The sequence below is a fragment of the Callospermophilus lateralis genome, chromosome X, assembly GCF_048772815.1.
Source record: "Callospermophilus lateralis isolate mCalLat2 chromosome X, mCalLat2.hap1, whole genome shotgun sequence".
Taxonomy (NCBI): Eukaryota; Metazoa; Chordata; class Mammalia; order Rodentia; family Sciuridae; genus Callospermophilus; species Callospermophilus lateralis.
Window position 1 is genome coordinate 68539526 of NC_135325.1, and position 6070 is coordinate 68545595.

Consider the following 6070-nt stretch of genomic DNA (forward strand, 5'->3'; position numbering starts at 1 on the left):
CACACAATGATTTTCTTTGCAGTGAAGAAGCTTTTTTAATTTTATGCCATCCCACTTCTTAATTCTTGGCTTTATTTCTTGAGCTGTAGGGTTGGTTTTTTTTATTTAAGGAAGTCAGGGGCTGGGGATATGGCTCATGTGGTAGAGTGCTTGCCTCACATGCACAAGGCCCTGGGTTCAATCCCCAGCACCACCAAACAAACAAACAAAGGAAGTCAGTGCCTGCACAAATATGTTGGAGTGTTGACCCTAGTTTTTGTTTAGTATTTGCTGGTCTAACTTGTGTTCATCCACTTTGATTTGATTCTTGTGCAGGGTGAGAGATTAAGGATCTAGATTGTTTGTTCTACATATGAATATCTAACTTCCTAGCACTATTTGTTAAAAAAAGGCTACCTTTCCTCCAACATATATACCTTTGTCAAGTATCAGTATGTGGATTTGTCTCTGTCTTCTCTTCTATTCCTTTGGTGCTCATGTTTATTTTGATGCCAATACCATGCTGATTTTGTTACTATAGCTCTGTAGTATAATTTGAGATCAGGTATTGTGATGCCTTCTGCTTCACTCTTCTTACTCAGGATTGCTTTGGCTATTCTGGGTCTCTTATTCTTCTTCCAAATGAATTTTAGGACTGTTTTCTGGTTCTGTGAAGAACATCATTGGTATTCCGGTGGTGATTGCTGTATATTGCTTTTGGTAGTATGGCCATTTTGACAATGTTAATTCTACTTATCCAAGAACATGGAAGCTCTTTCCATCTTCTAAAGTCTTCTTCAGTTTCTTTCTTCAGTATTCTATAATTGTCATTGTGGAGATCTTCCACTTCCTTGGTTAGATTAATTCCCAAGTAGATTTTTTTTTTAGATTGTTGAGAATGGGATAGTTTTCCTTCAGCAGAGTCATTGTTAGATTATTGGGAAACTATTTATGAATATTGATCTTGTATCTTGCTATCTTTTCTGAATTTATTTATCAACTCTAGAAGTCTTCTGGTGGAGTTTTTTTTTGTGGGGGGGGGGTCATAGATATAGGATCATGTCAACAGCAAAGAGAGATAATATAGTTCTTCTTTCCTATTTGTATTCATGTAATCTACTTCTCTTGCCTGATTGCTCTGGCTAGAGTTTCAAGAACTATAGTGAATAAAAGTGGTGAGAGTAGACATTCTTGTCTTGCTCCTAATTTGAGAGGAAATGCTTTCATTTTTTCTCCACTCAGTTTGACGTTGGCTTTGGGTTTGTCATATATAGAGCTAAGTTACTTCTATCTCTATTTTCTCTAGCATTTTTAATGGGTGCTGGATTTTATCATATGCTTTTTCTGCATATATTGAGATAATCATATGATTCTTGTTCTTCATTCTATTTATATGGTGAATTGCATTTATTAATCTACCTATGTTGAACCAACTTTGCATCCCTGGGATGAAACCACTTGATCATGCTATACACAATCTTCTTGATGTGTTTTTGAACATGGCTTAATATGCTAGGAAATTTCAAAACATATATGTTTTGTTTTTCTTTTTTTTCCAGTACTAGATTGAACCCAGTGTGGCTCTGCCACTGAACTACATCCCCAGCCATTTCCATTTTTTATTTTGAGACATGGTCTATTTAAGTTTCCCAGGTTGACTTTGAACTTGTGGTCTTCCTCCCTCAGCCTCCCTAGTTGCTGGAATTTCACAACTAGTTGGCGGTGTGTTTACCACCAAGCCTGGTTTACAACTTGCATTTTTATTGGAAAGCACTGCTGTGGTTTGGTAAGGAAAGAGAAATTGATGGTGTAGAAGAGGTACTAATGCCATAAAATGACATTAAAAACATAACCATCAATTCATAAGGACATTTTAACAACAAAAATATAGCCATATTCTCAAAATAAAGGAGAGATCTTTACTAAATAAATGTAACTTTATGGAAACTCACTACAGTATCCTGATTTTTATATTGCTTCAGCTGATAAAAAAAAGTCTTTGGATTGATGAAGATGAATTTTGGGAACCATTGCCATATAGAGTTCATCTTGTAACATGATAACTCGCTAATTTGGAAGGGGATAGAGCTTAAGGGGCCACCACTCCAGGTAACAGTGTAAGATGGCATCAGTAGGGGTGTCTTTCATCCCACAGTTGTTGGTCCCACCTGGTGGCCTTATGTTTTGCAGTGCTCCATCCTGTCTTCCCACCTCCAAATAAGAGAAAGATGTGGACTATCAGAATCAGAGATAATAACTAGAGGAAACAAGGTAAACAAATACAAATTTATTCTTTTTAAAGTAGAATTCAAGGTAAAGGGAAAAGCACCACAGTAAGTGGCAAAGTTAATTAATTTGCTTCCCACCCCTTCAATCCCAAACTTTTCTACACTTGCATGTCACCCTTGCCACCTCCCCCAAATCTTGTCCAAAATTCTTATCTTATGACCAGTTCTTGCATCAAGCAAGCAGCATAGCAGGCTTCAGGCTGGACTTAATACTGCCTTGGGAACAGCAAATACATTCAGCAGGTCACCCTCCAAATATGGCAACTGTGGGAGGAGATAGACACTGGGAGCAGAGCCCTGGCCTTGAACCTTATCCTCTCCCATGGCCACTGGTGTTAAAATAGTGAGAAGTCAATGAAGTACTTCTTTGTTCCAAGAGCCAGGTTTTGGCAGGAATGCCCAGAGATAGAGCTGCCCAGCTGAGGAGCTAAGTCTCATAGCCTTAGGATAGGGCTTCCAGTTTCTCTCCCAAGACTGTGTTAAGGCAGCTATTTTCTTGGTTATGTGTCAACTATGTCAAAGGAAATTTTATGGAATTCCTAGCCAGACATGGTTTCACAGGCCATTAGTCTGCTATTGAGAATGTGAGTTTAAAGAATGCTCTGGCTCGATGTTGGATCTAGAGTCCAGACTCTTTTCAAAGCATCCACCAGGCAGCACAGGTATCCCTTAAAATGAATTTGGTGGATAAACACCTCCCAGGATTGGCCTCTGCCTGGTCTCAGGGTTTCTCATTAATATGGCCTGCCAGCCCAGTTCTTGGAACACCAGAAACTCAAATAGTTCTCTGTAGGGAAATATTTTCCAACTTTGGGCATTGAAGGAAATGGGCACTTGAGAGCCTTGATTCCAGCCTTTCCAATATTGAGGGAAGGGCATATATCTATCCTCCTGGGTGGGTTATTTTATAAGGAACTTTATCATGGCTTCATATTCTCCACACATTCAGCCTTCCCCAATGTTAATCCACTCTGCTCTAGCTGGAAGCAGAGGTACCTTCACAATGGCATTTTGACTTCAATCAAATTCTTTTGAGGACAAATTGCCTGTCAATCCTAACTGTTCCCTGGTACTATTGGGCAACTCCAGCAAACACATTCCTTATCACTAATGCTAATCCTACAAATCAGAAGGTTTTCCTCAGATTACCAACCTAGCAACTCCCTTTGCCTCCATTCCAGTTACAGGGCCATAAACTACACAGCACCACACATAATACCTTTAAGAGACATGATACATGACAAATACCTAACAACATACAACACATTTTGGTAAATCCAACCCCAATGTGGATTCACAGTGTCCAAGGATCCATTTACCTCACTAGAGGCAAACTGTCCACATATGCTGCAGTGACTGTCACTGGACCCTTGAGCAGTATACTCACCTCAGGTATTACAGGTAAACATAAGACCGCAAAGTGTCCATGACCCCCTTACTGAAGAATAAAACTCCTGACCCGCTGCTCCGGTCCACCTACAGCACAAATCCTACATAACAAGATCTACATCTTTTTTTACCATACCTGGCCCACTGCAATTATCACAGGCAGCCCAAGAGCTCTCAGGTGGAATGGGGGTTAGAGAAAAGACTTTACTGATAATAGATTTTTCCATATTATCTGCCCTCCTAAGACAGGTATATGCCTCAAAGTTCCTGAGCCCTCTAACCACAACAAATTTCTTCTATTCCATTCCTACCCACAATCAAGCCCCCTACAAAGTTACCCCACTCTGAATGATGTCCAGGCTCTGTGTTTGATACTTGCCTACAATCTGCTTATCATAAAGCCAGATACCCAGTTCTCCTGCCCAGAGGCCTCATGAACACTGAGGCAGATGTCATGATAAAACATCTAACACCCTGAACCTGTGGCTTAGTGGGGTAGGAAGCAATCTTTGGCTTCTGGACCCAAGCCATTTCCCTGCATCCCCTGGAGCAGGTCAATCTAGGTTCCCAGCAATTCTATCCACTGACCACTGCTTGATTACAGCACAAGAGTCCAAACATCTTACTCCCTCCTGATCTTGATGGTAATCATTTCTTAAGACCCTGAACTGGACTTTAGGAATTGAAAGTGGCCAGAAGATGTATTCTGTGTTTTAGCCATGTAAAAGATAATAAAGACCTTCCTGTTCCTTCTTATCTTCAGGAGTGGGTAGAGCTTATATCCACTCTGTTTTGGCACCTGAACCACTGATTAGGGGGTCCAGGAAAATTCCTCCAAGGCTCAGGTTTCCAAGGAATAAGATTTAGAATGAGAGAAAAGAACATATTGATGCTTCCTGTTAGATCCCTCTGTGGCCACAGACTTCTGTTGCTTTGGTCTGGAGGGCAGCTCACCCCAAACATCAATGGACAGAGACATCCTAGGAAAGCAGCCAGGATGCGCTTCTATCTTTCCAACCAGAGGCTGAGGCTAACAAAGAGCAAGGCAGAACATTAATACTTCAAGAGGTATTAGAGTTTAATGTGTGAGTGAGGCCAGGAGAGCACTGATGTACAGTAGATATGTAGAGTAGATATGTGTGTATATAAACTCAGGCAAATTAAGTTGACTGCAGGACTGGGGAAAATTTCCTCTTGGTAGAAAGCAGCCTAAGTGGGTTCTGACTCTGTTCAAAGTTCCCAAGCCCACTCTTCCCACCCCCACTATATACCTTGAACAGTTTATGAATAAAGAGGCCACGGTATATGTTGTCTAGGAAGAGTTAGTTCAGTTTGAGAATTGGGTTCACCTTCAGAGTTAGAAAAAACAGTTTTATGCACAGGAAGGCTCCACTGTTGTCTAGGGAGAAAGTGACCAGCTTCCTGATTCGTGGCCAGTGGCTCTTAGGAAGGGACCACTATTAAGGATGGCTAGTTACAATTGCCTTATGATTGGCTGGGGGTAACCAGAAACCTCACCTGACTCAGCCTAAGAGACAGAAGGGTCATAGCCTGGAAGGGTGTAAGGCAGTCATACTCTACCAGGCTAGAGGATGGCTTCCCCTTCCTTACCCAAGGAGAGCAAGCTGCCACTCCTCCTCCAGATCTCTAAGGAAAGAGTCAAAAGAGCAAAGGGTGGCTTCAGTGGGGTCTCCAGAGCATCTCAGTGGCTCTCTTAGAATGCTGAAACCTTCAGGAAAGAGGAGGATTGAGCGGGGAGGCAAGAATCTAAACCTGAAAGAATTTCTTTAATATTCCCAATGTAAAGTAGAAGTAGGAACCAGAATGAACTGTTTCCTCCTTGAGGAAATTCTGCTAGGGACAGTGGCATAAGGAACTGTAGTTATTCAAGGAAGAAACAACATATAGGTAGAATCTGAAGGGCTAGAGTTATGTCCTGAAGCTGAAAAAATAGGACACATATTGCCCAGAGTTCTTTAGGAACACTTTGGAGGTGGGAGGAGGTTCAGTAATACCCTTTTGTCTCCCTGAATTGGGCCAGAGAGTAGGGTTAATCCCTGTGGATTCCTAATGCTGGTACCCTGGGATCATTAGGCTTCTCCCTATCTATAATTCCATGGAGAAGACAAAGGGGCCAATGGGCACTACTTGGCTCTGCAAAGCAGCTTCTCTTTCTCATCTGAATGGCCAAGTGCCATTTGCCCGTGCTGCAACAAAAGGGTAGCATAAGGGACTGGTCTTGCACTTCAGAATTAAAGGGCATATTTCTAGAGTTAGAGGAATCAGGCCTCCTCTTTACCTGACCCCCTCCCCCACCACACATACCTCACATACCACCAGCCTTGCTGCTGCCCAGAGCCCAAATAACTCTGCTTGAGGAATGTGGGGCCAGTGGGGACTGGAAAGGTTGGATG